Raw genomic sequence first — 14,528 nt, 5'->3', positions numbered from 1 at the left:
TCAACCCCAAGTTTCCCTTTGCATGTAACAGCATTCAGCCTCCTGCAGGATGGGTGCTCCTTCGAGTCCACTTTGGGACATGCTGTGCATCTGGGGAAATCCTAGCAAAGCCATTAAAGCACCAGCTCTGGAGCCAGACCACCTGAGTTTCAGTCCTGGCTCTACCATTTCCTCGTTGTGGGTCTTTGAGCAAATAGAAACATAGCTCAGCTACAACATAGGAATAATAGTAATTCCTATTTCCTATGGTCATGGTGAGGATTAAATGAGTTAGCATATACGTAAAGTGCTTAGAGCAATGCCCGGCCCCTGAGAAGTGCTACCCGAGTATACGCCGGGATTACCCTTGTTGTTATACCACTCGGCCTCTAGCCCAATCCTCCATCTCCCGACTCTCAGGTTTCCCAACAAGCAGTATGGAAGAAGGCAAGGGTCACTTGACATTCTTTCCTAAGTTCAAAGCATTTCTAGCCACACTAGAAGGGTTTAGAATTTGTCATTTTCTTCCCAGAACCTGCCCACTCGGACTGTGATTTTAGATTTTATATTTAAATAAAAATGCCCTTAGTTAGAAACTAATTAGATAGCCCGGGACATTGATGAGAGAGGAATTTTCTCTTGCCATCAGGAAGATAATGGTGACTTTTAGCAGGCCTCTTCCTTCTGAGTCAGCAGCAGCAGCAGCAGGAATCGTCACTTTTCACAGAAGACCGGCTCCAGGGCCTGGCCTTCCCAGCTCTCCTGCATCCATGGCTTCTCCCCGGCACCTGAAGGGCACAAACCCCTCCACTGCTTTGCCTTCTTGCCAACTTTGCGAACTGCATTCTGCCTGAGTAAAAGGGGTGGTGGTAAGGTGACGGCACACGGAATCCCACAAGAGTTGGGTTAAGGGAAGCGAGTTGTGACTTCACCTTAGTTTTGTGGAAATCTGACTTTGAAAAAAAGTGAGTCTAGGCAAAGGGCATGAAGAGGTCACTCAAAAAAAACACATAAAAGACCAACAGACATAAAAATATTTCTAACCTCACTAATAATAATCAAAGAAATGTAATAAACTTAACATATTTCTTATATTAGGACAAAGATTTTTTTTTTCTAATTGATAAAACCTAGTAATGGCAAGAATATGAGGAAAACAGCATTCTCTGACACTATTATTAGGGAGTATAGAATCTTTTTGGAATACTATTAAATATAAATCAATATTTGAAATGCATATGTCCTTTGACACAGCAATTTGACTTTAGAAATTTATCATAAGAAGATAAAACTGGGCCAGGAAACAGAAGTATGTGTTCAAAGAGGCTCAAAATGGCTCATAAGTATTAAAAAATGGGAAACAAAACAATTATGTATGGGATAGATTAAATTATTGGTCTCAATTCTTCGCCCCGATCTGCACTCACATGTCTTCATCATAAGCAAGGTCTATTTCCCCATTCTTTGACTTTGGACTTGGCTATGTGGTGTGCTTTGAATGGTGTGTGGACAGATTCTTGGCTCCAGAAGGAGGATGAGAGACATATGCAGGAGGGCCACCCTTGGCCCATAGACAGAGCAGCTATAAACTGAACCTGAGCTACCCAGCTGAGGACAGCCTAAGTCCACCAACCCCAGCCAGCCCGCAGACATGTGATACTTGTATAACATTATATATATCCATCTGCATCTGTATGTGGAATTTACATGGAATATGTAAAATTATATAAATTATGTATAAGTCACTACAACTGAAGGGTGATTTGTTAAGCAGCAGTTACTCACCAGTACAGTCCATTGGTAGCACATGTATGTGATACCACACTATGCAGTTTTCGGCGATGGTATGATTCATACTTACTGGCATGGAAAGGTGTCTACCCAATACGGTAAAGTGAAAGAAATCAGATTTCAGAACACAACCAATCTAGGTACAGTTACACACACACAGATACAAGAACAGATGTTTTGGTTATTTCTGGAGGGTGAGAATGAGGGATTTTCTTTTCTCTGTAGTTTTGTATATCGCTTTTATTTTTCAAAGAGCACCCATGTTTTTTAGAATTGGAAACATGGCAACAGCAACGATTGTGATCTACACTGAGAGAACAGAAAAGATGAGTCTTTCTAGAATAAAGAGAAATGCAGTTAGGAAAAGAGGAGCCCAGATTACACGCAGCCTTGAAAGGTGGACAGAGTTCAGGTGTGATATATTGAGAACTAGAATAAACCTAATAGTTAGCATTGATTAGTGCTCACTCTTGGTATGCGGATAAGTGAATGATCTCATGTAGTCCTCATAGCAACCCTATGGGGTCATAATTTCAACTTTCCTCATTTTACAGAAAAAGAAACAGGTTCAGGGAGGATGAATAACTTGCTCTGGATCACATAGCTTGGATTTGAACCCAGGTCTGTCTCCAGAACCCATCGTCCTTCCAGTATGCATGCTTATTCTCATTGCATGGCTTTGAGTGAAGGAATGGCACAGAGGGGTGACAAGGAGGCACTAGGTATGGAATCCAAACACCCGAGCTCTTACAGCTTGAGGGGCTGTGGATAAAGGATAGGTGAAGGGCATTATAGTACAGAGGGTAGGTCAGAGAATCAGCCACAATCAGAGGTCCAAACTGATCAGCACTTAGGAGCTGAGTGATTGTGCACCAGTTACCTAGGCCCTTCTAACCTTGGCTTTATCCTTCCATGAAAATGTAGAATAATTAATAAACACCTCCTTCATCGTCATGGGAATCACTTTGGTGCGTGGCACATGAGCCCCCAATCAGTGGTTGCTAATATTTTAATATAAGTAAAATACTTTGGAAAACAGAAAATGCTCAACAGATACTGATAGTTGCAAGCTACAGTTTTTTTTAAAGATTTTTTTTTTTTTTGACAGAGAGAGAGAGACAGTGAGAGAGGGAATGCAAGCAAGGGGAGTGGGAAAGGGAGAAGCAGGCTCCCCGCGGAGCAGGGAGCCCTATGCGGGGCTCGATCCCAGGACCCCGGGATCATGACCTGATCCGAAGGCAGACGCTTAACGACTGAGCCACCCAGGCGCCCCTGCAAGCTACAATTTGAATGAACACAATATTTAAGGCAGGGAGATATTCCAATGGAAGAATCCATAGGACTTGGCAACTAGTTGGCACCTGCAGATGAATGAATGTGACAAAATTAGAAGGTCACCAAAGTTTCAAATCTGGAAAAATAGTGATGATCTTGATGAAGAAAGCTTCCTTGCTGATTTGTGAAAAATGTGTTGAAAAGTCTGTGGCAACGAAGGCTGTCTGTGAAGGATATGTTCATTCATTCATGCACAGATACCTATCGCATGCCTGGCACTGTAGGACACTCAAGCGCATCATGGTGTGAGGTGGTGGGGGGGGACAAATCTCAATCAGATGATCACACACATACATGTAAAATGCATCCTGTGATCAGTGCAGAGAGAAGAGGTACATGGGGTCATGAAAACAAAGACCCGGGAAGTGTTTCTTGAGAAAGTGATGATTCAGCTGAGATCTGAGGGATGAAGAGAAATTTAAACAATTTAGTTCAGGGGCGCCTGGGTGGCTCAGTCGTTGAGCGTCTGCCTTCGACTCGGGTCATGATCTCGGGGTCCTAGGATCAAGCCCCGCATCGGGCTCCCTGCTTGGCGGGAAGCCTGCTTATCCCTCTCCCACTCCCCCTGCTTGTGTTCCCTCTCTCGCTGCGTCTCTCTCTGTCAAATAAATAAATGGGATCTTTATTTTTTTTTTAAAGATTTTATTTATTTATTTGAGAGAGAGAGAATGAGAGATAGAGAGCACGAGAGGGAAGAGGGTCAGAGGGAGAAGCAGACTCCCCGCTGAGCAGGGAGCCCGATGCGGGACTCGATCCCAGGACTCCAGGATCATGACCTGAGCCGAAGGCAGTCGCTTAACCAACTGAGCCACCCAGGCGCCCTAAATGGGATCTTTTAAAAAAAAAAAAAAATTAGTTCAGGTGGTCACTTTGCAGATGTGAGATCAGCTTCCTAAGAGGCAGTTTATGTTTGGTCATGTAAATCAGAGGTTCTTAAACTTGAGTGTGCACCTGAATCACAGGGAGGGCTTGCTCATATACACGCTGCTGGGCCTTACCCACCAAGTCTGATTCAGCGAGTCTGGGCTGGGGCCTGCGAGGTGATGCCGGTGCTGCTGCTGTGGGACCTGCTGTAAATGAACACCTACAGCACCTCTTGCCAACTAATAGAACTAAACACGATCAACTTCTAACAAATGTTTTCCAGGTTGCACACCACAAAAATCAATTTCCAAAGTCTTTTGGTTGAAATGTTTTTACACCAGGTTGAATGTTAACAGTACATGTTCAACCTTTCTCTTTATTGAAAAATGAAAAAACAAAAAAACCACCACCATAATCGTACCCTTGCCCTGCAGTTAGCTCTGGGTGAACAAATGTCAGAGCACTGTAAACAAGGCTAATGGAGTCTTTGAAGGGGAAGAGGAGTGCCTGGCCCCCGAGACCGCTATGGGTGCAGAGCCAAAAGGGGGTGGGGGGCGGCTGAGCTGGCCGGGGAGTGGGTTGGTTCGGGATGATCCTATCATTTCCGGCATGGGAATTCTGTTCCTTGGAGGCTGGGAAAAGGGAAAGCTATCAGCCATCAACCACTGATCTATTTTAATACTTTGCAACAACACCACACAAGAAATGCATGAATATATCCCCTTCTAAACAAACCAAAGCAGTAGAGATAAGGCCTTCTCAGCATTCGTTCTTCTCTTCCTTTCCCCAGAACTGATTTCTGGTGCCAGTTTGGTGTTTGTTTCCAGACTCTCTTCTATGCCGTTTCTATGGGAACAATTGATTCTGGTTTCCGGGGAAGCTATCACGCTCTGCGTCGTTCCACAACTTACCTTTTTCTCCCATTCATCGGTATGTCCTATGGATTTTCCCATGTCAGCACAGAATTCCAACCATGCTCTTCTTGTTTTTTGCATTTACTGCATAAGATAGAACTAACGAAGTTCCTTTATAAATACGCAGTTAAGCTGCTTCCTCGCCTGCCAGTTTTGCTATTTTGTTCTGTTTTTTTCAGAGCCTACAAGCCATGCTGGAAGGAACATTCTTGGATGTGCCTTCCCATAGGCAGGTGTGGGCGCTTCTTGAAAGCATATATGGAGAAAGAGAACCATGGAGGCCCAGTATTTGAGTGTTTTACGTTTTAACAGATATTGCCAGACTAGCCCCCTACTCCAGCTCACAGGGGGCACTGCTTCCTTATATGTGTGCCAATAAAATTGGTAATACCAAACATTTCAGTGCCACCACATTGGTGGGTGAAAAAACAGTATTTCATTCATGTTTTAATCTTCATTTCCCTCATTACTAATAAATTTTAGCATATTTTCATATTTCTACTGTCCGTTCAATTTTCTTAGCTGCGAATCACCTAGTTCACCGGTTTCTGAGGACTCACCGGCTCATGGGTGCCTGTTTTGGGCACCTCTTGTCTACTCCTCCAGATCCCGTCAGCCCACTTGGGACTCCAGCCACCGTGTAGTGATCGGTTCAGCACAGACTTCGGCCTGCTTTGAGCAGGGACACCTGTCAGTCCCTCCCTTTGGGCTACCTCTCATGCCCCAGGCTTTTTCTGATACCCTGGGTTGGACACCTGAGAACTTGCTGGAAGTGCTGGGCAATTAACCCCCTCGGGCCACTGTGACCAAGGGGGGACTGAGCCAGTGGACATATGCTTCCCCTTTCATCCCTGGAAACAGTCCTGAGATGCATGCCATTAGATTCCCAGAAGCTCCCACGCATCATGGGGTGGCCGACTCCACAACACATCCTCATAGTGTATGTTTCACTTCCCCTCATCCCTCCCTCCTGCTCCTTGGGATCATATTCCCAAATAAACTAACTCCATGCAGGCCTTTATCTCAGGCTCTGCCTTCAGGGAGCCCAGGCTAAGACCTAACAGGACAGAGGTATCTCATCTGTCACCTGTTGGTCTCCAGCACAGGACCTCAGGCTCAGCCCCCTAATCCACACCTTCCTCCTCCCACAGTATTTCTGGGAATCCTCAAGGCCAGCTCCCCTGTTTCCATGAGTCTTCCCCACGTGTTCTTTGCTCTGGGACCCTCACTGATCATCACTGCCTGAGGAACCGCTGAAGGTACTCTATATTGTCCCTTCAGATCCTGCCTGCACCTGGTGAGGATGCATTCCTCCTCAAAGCACTGTTGGTGTTTTGAGAACACTGGTGTTCCCAGACCTGCAGCCCTGAAGAATGAAGGCAGCATTGCATTCCTGGAGCATTTCCTCAGGGAAGCCTACAGGGCAGTACGAGAGCTCATGGGAAGAAGAACATGCCCTCTAACCATCTCTTGTCACCTACCCCTTTGGCAGGCTGCTTGGGTCCATCCTGCTTGGACCCAATCTCCTCCAGCTTGCCCTTCTGCTTGCCCTCTATAGGGCTCAGACACAAGTCCTTGAGTCCAGGATGGGGACCAAGAGCCTGGCAGATACCCTACCCCTTCCCCAACCTTGTCTTCTCCCCTAAACAACAGCCTTTTCAGGATTAGGAAACTGAACTCATCTGTTTATCGCATAGATATCTGAACCCCATTTTAGACTATAGTCAAGATATCTGGTGTACTTGAAAGATAAAGGGCCCCGTGCATTTTACTAGTGTGGATGTCTGCATCTCAGAGGGAATCATTTCACTGGGCCTGAGACATGCCTGGTAATTTTCATTCACTGGGACTTGGCTCAGCTGTTATGGCTCCAAAGCCTTCCGTGTACCCCTCCTCCAGGCAAGGTTGGGCATTCCTTTTGCTATCAGACAGAACCCTGTATGGGATCTGACTCCTGTCTCTGTTGCAGTCATTTCTAGTGCTGACACTCCCATCAGACTGGCCAAATCTTCTGGGGGGTAGAACTATCACTAACAGATGGATTCAGACACAGACCAGCTAGCTGAGTAAGACAGGGTAGCACAGAGGCAGCTAAATGCTTGTTGTCCCTTCCTCCAGGCTGTATGCTTCATGACAACAGAGTCCATGTTTACTGCTGTATCCTCATACCTAGAAGAGAGCTTAGAACCATATATGCCCCATCAGTAGTTATGGAATAAATGAATGAACTACAGATCTATTTCCTTATGTTTTCTCTCTGGAGACATTAACTGGCTTGATTTTCTGGTTTTCTTCCCTTCCCAGGGAGGAGGAGGGCATGGAGCAAATCTTCTTCCCCCCCTCTCCCAACCCAATGGTGTACTACAGATGCATTTTTGCAAATGTAAGCTTGAACTTCAATGTCAGGCAAGCCAAAAGTGCACCCCAGAGAGCCAGGGGGAGCAGTCATCCAGAAACACGGTACTACGGATGGGCTGAGAGCAGGTGAGAACTTGGCCACTGAACTGAAACTGTAGGGCAGAAGGTAGAGGGTACTGTGGTATATTTTTCTTTTGATTTATTGCTTTTGTAAGAAGTGGCTCATGTACCCAGACAATTATGAAGATAATGTAAAAATCACTACACATCCTGCAGTCCTGAGGGAACCACTGTTAATATTATGAGCATCCTTGCAAGAATTTCTGGATGCATGTGTTTGGTTATGTTCACCTACAAATGACTGACAACGAAAATGATGATGATGTAAACGTGATCACAGCTCATTTCTCTCTCACGTGGACGTCTGCATAGGTGTTTCAGGATTGGCAAGGATCTCCACTGTGTCAGTCACCCCGGCTCATTCCGTCTTGTCACTGTATTGTATGTGGCCTCCATCTTATGTTCCCAAGGACAGCATCTGCATTCTAGAGGAATGGAAAAAAGGAAGGAAAGGAAGGGGGGTGGGGGAGGAGGAAAGGAAGGAAGGAAAAAAAAAAAAGAGAGATTGCAAGAAAGGCCAAAGGAATACATATATTTCTGCTTATATCCCATTGGCCCGAACTAAGTTACATAGCTGCAAAGGACACTGGGAAATGTAGTCCTTTTTCTGGCAGCCATCTGCTCAGCTACAAATCCTATTACCATGAAGGAAGGGAGAAACGGATATCCAAGGGTATCTGGCAGTCTCTGTCATAGTGTTTATGCAATAACACGTAACAGGATCCAGAGACAGTATGATATAGATCACAAGCTCTGGAGATAACCAAGCATTGAAATCTGGCTTTGCCACTTACTCTTCAGTTTTCTTGTCTGTAAACTTGGGGATTATAACAGAAGAAACCTATTCCATAGGACTGTTGTGATGATTGATGAGCTAATGTATGTAAAAGGGCTTAGCACAGCGCCTGACAATAAGCTCTCAGTAAAGTAAAGCTCAGCTCTATGGTTCTACTCTTCTGTTCTTTTTTTTGTTTTTAGCACTTCCCAGTACAGCATGGATAAAGTTCTAACTCATCATCTGTAAATTTACTTATCTTATCCTTTTAACGACTTCATAGGATCCCATTCTGTGGTGAGAACATAATTTATTTAACTAGGTCCCCCCCTTGATCACCATTTTAGGTTGTTCCTAATTTTTGCCATTATCAACGATACTTGAATCAACATTATTTTGCCCTTGTATGATTATCTCCTTAGGGTAAATTTCTAGATGTGGGCTAGCTGGGTAAGGTTCATGCAAGCAATTTTGATAAGTAATGACATTTCACCAAACCTGGATATTATTAACAGCTAGCTCCTGAGGACATGGAGCATTCCATTATAACCAAGTTTTGAGCACCTACTATATGCTGAACCTTGTGCTAGTTGCTACAGAGGGTCCAGAATTAATAGCCATGCCCTGCAATCAGGGAGGAAATAACCAATCAGGATTTGTGAATACAAAATTTGGATGCTGTGAATATTGATGACCTGGGGCTCAAGCTAGGGTGGGAGTCTGAGAAGGTCTCCCTGAGGAAGTGCTCTATCACCTGGGACCTGAGGCCCAAAACATGTATGGGTGTGGGGAAGGGGAGGATTGGAGCAGGAAAGCATCATCAAGGGGGAAAGGAAAATGTGTGTCGAACAGATAAGATAATGGCTAAGAACATATACTCTGAAGCCGGAGCTTCTTGGTCCAAGTCATGGCCCTGCTACTTATTACCTGAGAATGACTTCTTTAGGCCTCAGTTTTCTCATCTTTACAATGGGGGTGATAGTAATTACAGGATTATAATCAAGATTGAAGAAGTTAATACACAGCAGTATTTAGAAGCGTTCCTTGCACCTAGAAAGCACACTGTGTCAGCTAGTTTTAATCCTTTCATCTTCCTGCCTTTGCTTAAAAGTCAGCCCAAGACTAAGAGTTCAACAGTCAGCATCAAAGCCGCCCATTTGTTTCCCCTGTTTTCCCCAAGGGTTTCCTCTTTCATTCTTTCAACCTGCGTTACGGAACACCTCCTAGAGGGTAAGCAAAATAGTACCAGACCCAGGCTTTGAGAAACAACTGTCTGGTGGTGAGAGATAACTTGAAATTAAAAATCTCATACAAACAGAAGCCCATTTAGCTAGGAACCAATCTGCATTGGGCAGAGCACCACAGGGTGATCTGTGAGGGCTGATCAGGGGCAGGTCCAGCGAGGACATGAGGGAGAAGCCAAGACCTAGGGGACTAGGTGACTAGGGGGTTAGGGGAGAGAGGAGACCGGCCGAGGGAGCAGCCTACGGAAGGACCCTGAGAAGGGCTTGTCTAGCACAGGGGAAGGACTGAAAGACAGCAGTGAGCTAAGTGGAGGAGTGAGTGAGGGCATAGGAGGGCTCCAGCCCCCAAACAAAGACCACCTTGGAGTCTCAGGGTGAGCGAGCCGTCTGTGTCCCATCATGAACAACCTCCGTAGCCTCTCCAAGGTCTTCACTTTTGCCACCCGAAAACTACCTTCCTTCCAGCCACTAGTTTCTCAAAACTTCCTTGTACTTGGCTGCCAAATAATCCTGAAGCTCAGGAGGAGAGTCCATAGGAGCACTTCTTCAGGAAAGAAACAGCATGTATTGAACACCTAGTATGAGCCAAGGCATGCTCTGAGCCTTTTACCCATCTTATGTCATTTACTGCCTGAGAATCTGTGCAATAAGTAGTATTTCTCCTTTTGAGAAATAATAGAGACCCAGAGAGCATATGCAATTTGCCCGAAGTCACACAGCCTCTCAGACGGTAGAGTCAGGTCTCTGAAGCCAAGGGTGAATAGTTACTCCGTATTGCTCAGGCCGTGGGGCAGTCCTGGTGTTTCACATGGGCTTGTTAGAATCTCAGGAAACCACCTGGCTGTGCAGTGTGATACTTTCAGGCAGCAGCAAGCTGAAAATTACAGAAACCTCTTTTCAACCAAGTGTAGAGTTCATTAAGCTGCAGGGAGCTCTCAATATCTTCAGCATTTCCCGGCAGCTCTCTGCTCCATGAATAAAGGAAAGAACTAATACCCATCCCTAAAAAGGTGAATGAAAGCTTTTGCTAACTAAAATACTGCAGATGAGCGTCTCTCCCATTTGGCCGCAATTACCTTGGCTGGTCCCAAGTTACATCATTGCTAGTGAAATGATTAACAAAATAATGGTAATGATACCAATGGTAAATTAAATGGAAATAAAAGGAGCTTAGTGTACTATTCAATTTCCCACTTGGGGACCACTCCTAAGTTGTGTTCTTCAGCTTCCCACTGGGAATTTCCACATGTAAATAAATATGCCTGGTTGAAACTGCAAACTTAGACCTCTGTACAGGCCTAACCCTGGGATTGCTTCTCTCTCCTGCCGGGGAGAGTTCCCGAGGCTAATGTCAGTGAAGATGGATTTCCCCTCCCCCCAGAATGTTCCAGTGAATTATGTAAATAGAGACAAACACCTTATAGGACTGACCTCTGTCACAGAATTTGACATCCTCCTGCCCTAGCCAAACCAAGTGGAAAATTGGATTTACAGAAAACGAATCAGGACTTCCATTGCAGCCCAGATGCTTTGTGGTGTCTGGGTTCTTGCCACCACAAATCAACACAACCCCACCAAGAGAAATTACCAACAGATGTGACAAGGAATGGGCATGACAGTTGGGGTCCACTTTGTGTCATCAGCAGGTACCTATCTTGTCAGAAGCCCTTTTATTAGGGTTTCAGCCATAGTGATTAGTTTTTCTAATAGTACACCCTACAAGAAGAATGAGAGCCCTGGGTTTAAAATCCAGCTCTGCCTCTTATTAACTGTGTGATTTCAGACCTGTTACTTAAAAAGCACTCTAGGAACCATTTCCTCATCTTTAAAATAAGGATAATAATAGTACCTATTGACGATGTGGCTTTGAGAAGTGGAAAGGGAATACATGTTGCAGTGCCTGACCCAGACTATGCTCGAGAAATGAGGTCTGTTCTTATTTTACTATTAGCCCCCAATTAAAGGTTGATTCCATTTCAGGATGAGTATAAATTTGGTTTTAGACTCTGATTTTTAACATGACTTGAGGCTGCCTTAGGTCTTGAAGCTCTATTGATATCAGCTTGTATAAAATTAAGCTGTTCTTTTAAGAATTACCTGACACTTATAAGCAACGTAATTTGGAGCAAATCGTACCTTCACGGGGCCTTAGTTTCCTTTTTTGTTCAACTGAAATTGAACAAAGATAGAATTATAAGACTCTTAGAAGATGAAATTATAAGACTCTTAGAAGAAAACAGTAAACTTTCATGACCTTGGATTAGACAGTGAGCTCTTAGATATGACAAAAAATGGACAAGCGGTAAAAGAGAAGATTCACAAGCTGGACTATATCAGAACTGAAACCTTTTGTGCTTCAAAGGACACCATCAAGAAAGTGAAAAGACAACCCACAGGATGGTAGAAAATATTTGCAAATCATATATATTGGATTAGACATGAATCCAGAATCTATAAAGAACACTGACAACTCAACAACAAAAAGACAAATGAAACAATTTTTGAGTGGGCAAAAGATTGAATAGACATTTCTCCAAAGAAGACAGGCAAATGGCCAATAAGCTACGAGAAGATGCCCAACATCCTTGGCCAGCAAGGAAATCCAAATGAAAACCATGAGATCGACAGTAACAAGTATTAGTGAAGCTGTGGGGAAGTTGGAACCCTCGTACATTGCCAGTATAAAAATGTGAAAAGGTAGGGGAGGGGGGTGGGAGGATGGGTCAGTCTGGTGATGGGTATTAAAGAGGGCACGTTCTGCATGGAGCACTGGGTGTTATACACAAACAATCATGAAACACATCAAAAACTAATGATGTAATGTATGGTGATTAACATTAACAATAAAAAAATGGAGCAAAAAAAATAAAAATGTGAAAAGGTGTAGGAAAACAGACTGACAGTTCCTCAAAGGATAAACATAGAGTTACTTAATGACCCAGGAGCTGCACTCCTGCCAGCCAAGAGAAATGAAAACATCTGTCCACATGAAATCTTGTACAGAATATTCACAGCAGCATTATTCATAATAGCACCGAAGTGGAAACAACCCAAAGGCCTACTGACTTATGATGAAACTTGAAATCATTAGGCTAAGTGAAAGCAAAGCCAGTCACAAAAGACTACATATTATATGATTCCATTTTTATAAAATGTTCAGCATAGGCAAATCCGTAGAGACAGACTCCAAAGGGCTGGGAGGAGGAGGGTTGGGAGAAAGTAGGAAATGACTGCTGGTGGGTACAGTTTCTTTTCTTTTTTTTTAAATTTTTATTGTTATGTTAATTGGTGGGTACAGTTTCGTTTGGGGGGGTGATGAAAATGAATTTTTTAAAAAGATTTATTTAGGGCGCCTGGGTGGCTCAGTTGGTTAAGCGACTGCCTTCAGCTCAGGTCATGATCCTGGAGCCACGGGATCGAGTCCCGCATCGGGCTCCCTGCTCAGCAGGGAGTCTGCTTCTCCCTCTGACCCAACCCCCTCTCATGCTCTCTCTCTCTCAAATAAATAAAATCTTTAAAAAAAAATTTATTTATTTATTTTAGAGAGGGCAGGGGAGGGGCAGAAAGAGTGGGAGAAAGAAACCCAAGCAAACTCCCCACTGAGCATGGAGCCCAACAGGGGGCTTGATTTCACTACACTGAGACCAGGACCTGAGCCAAAGCCAAGAGTCTGACACCTAACCGACTGCACCACCCAGGTGAGCCGGTCATGATAATTATTTAAAATTAGATTACGGTGATAGTTGGTCAACTCTGCATATATGCTGAAAACCACTGAGTTTACATTTAAAAAATTCAATGGTCTGGGGACATGATTTATTTGGACCTTGTCCAATTTAACATTTTATAGAATAAAGCGGATCTTGAAATGGTGCTGGGCCCTACAGGAAAAGAATTCATGTTTGTGCATCATGAAGGATTTAACTTAGCCTGTGTACAGCGACAAAGCCCACCCTCCTACTATAAAAATTAGCTAATTCACGGGTTAGCTGCTGCATATGCAAACTGGTGGTCAGGCACTTTATAACCACTGACGTTTGTTGGGATGCTCATCCTATGCCTGCTCCTATTCTACCCACTTTCCATGGGTCTCATTTAATCCTCACAGCAGCCCTAGGAGGGTTCAAATGAGAAACTGAGGATCGGAGGATTACAAAGATAGGAAGTTGAAGGGTTAGATGCAAATGCAAACTGCTTGACTCCAAGGCCCTTGGCCATACTTCTTTCTGTCCTGCTGGCTTCCTCTATACATCTACCTGGGTGCAAGGAAAGTGTGTGCTTAATCAGCAGTGAGCAAATAACGCAGTTAAAAATAACCTTATCATTTCTAGCTTTAGTTCTTAAAAGCACGTGGGTGGTATGATCACTCGTTTTTTTTAAAGCCGTGAATTCAGCTTCCCTGGATGCTCAGGCAGGCACTGCGATTTGCTTGCAAGGCACACACTCCTGGCTTCCTAGGGCGAGATAGGCGCCTCTTATCAAAACCAGGCTGACTGTTCTTTTTAATTTTTCCTTGGTAAATGTCTGTAATGGAGCAGCTTCCCAGAGGGCTCCTAGAGCTCCGGATTACTCCACAGCTGGGAAGTTTGCTCCAGAGCCCTAAAAAAGCCAGATTTCAAAGTGCCTGTCCCACAGTCCGCAATTCTCCATCATAAACACCAGAAAACGCCTCTGGGAAGGTAGCGAGCTGGAGGCGGCGGCAAATTGCGAGGCCCCGCCTTCGGCGCTGTTGGTCCTGCCGCGGGGGCGGGGGCGGGGGCGGGGGCGGGGGCGGTTAGCTAGTGCCCCTCCCCGGCCCTCCTCTTCCTGCGCACGCTGGCGGCTGGGCCTCGCGCTACAGCAGCCTGCGGCAAGCCTGGAACGTTCGCTCGCCGCGGGCTTGTACCTGAGAAAGCTCGGTGCAGCTCCATAGATAAAAGGAAGGTTGGTGCCCACCCTGGGCATGAGCTGCAGGGCTCCACATAGACAGCTGGGCCTCCAGCGTGTGGGCGGCCCTCTGGGCCAGGCGTCCTGCCCGGCCCCTGCCCGCGTGCTTGCTCCGCGCACGCGGCCCGCGGTCCCGGCAGGCCAGGCAGCCGTGTCCTAGGTGTGTGCCCCAGTCGCCAAGGCCCAGTGGACCTCCGTGGGCACCAAAGGCTCCTTTGGGAC

This window comes from Eumetopias jubatus, unplaced genomic scaffold (assembly GCF_037043125.1).
Source record: "Eumetopias jubatus isolate StellerSeaLion01/CBP00866 unplaced genomic scaffold, mEumJub1_p1.0 scaffold_13, whole genome shotgun sequence".
NCBI classification, from domain to species: domain Eukaryota; kingdom Metazoa; phylum Chordata; class Mammalia; order Carnivora; family Otariidae; genus Eumetopias; species Eumetopias jubatus.
This window is presented reverse-complemented; position numbering follows the sequence as displayed.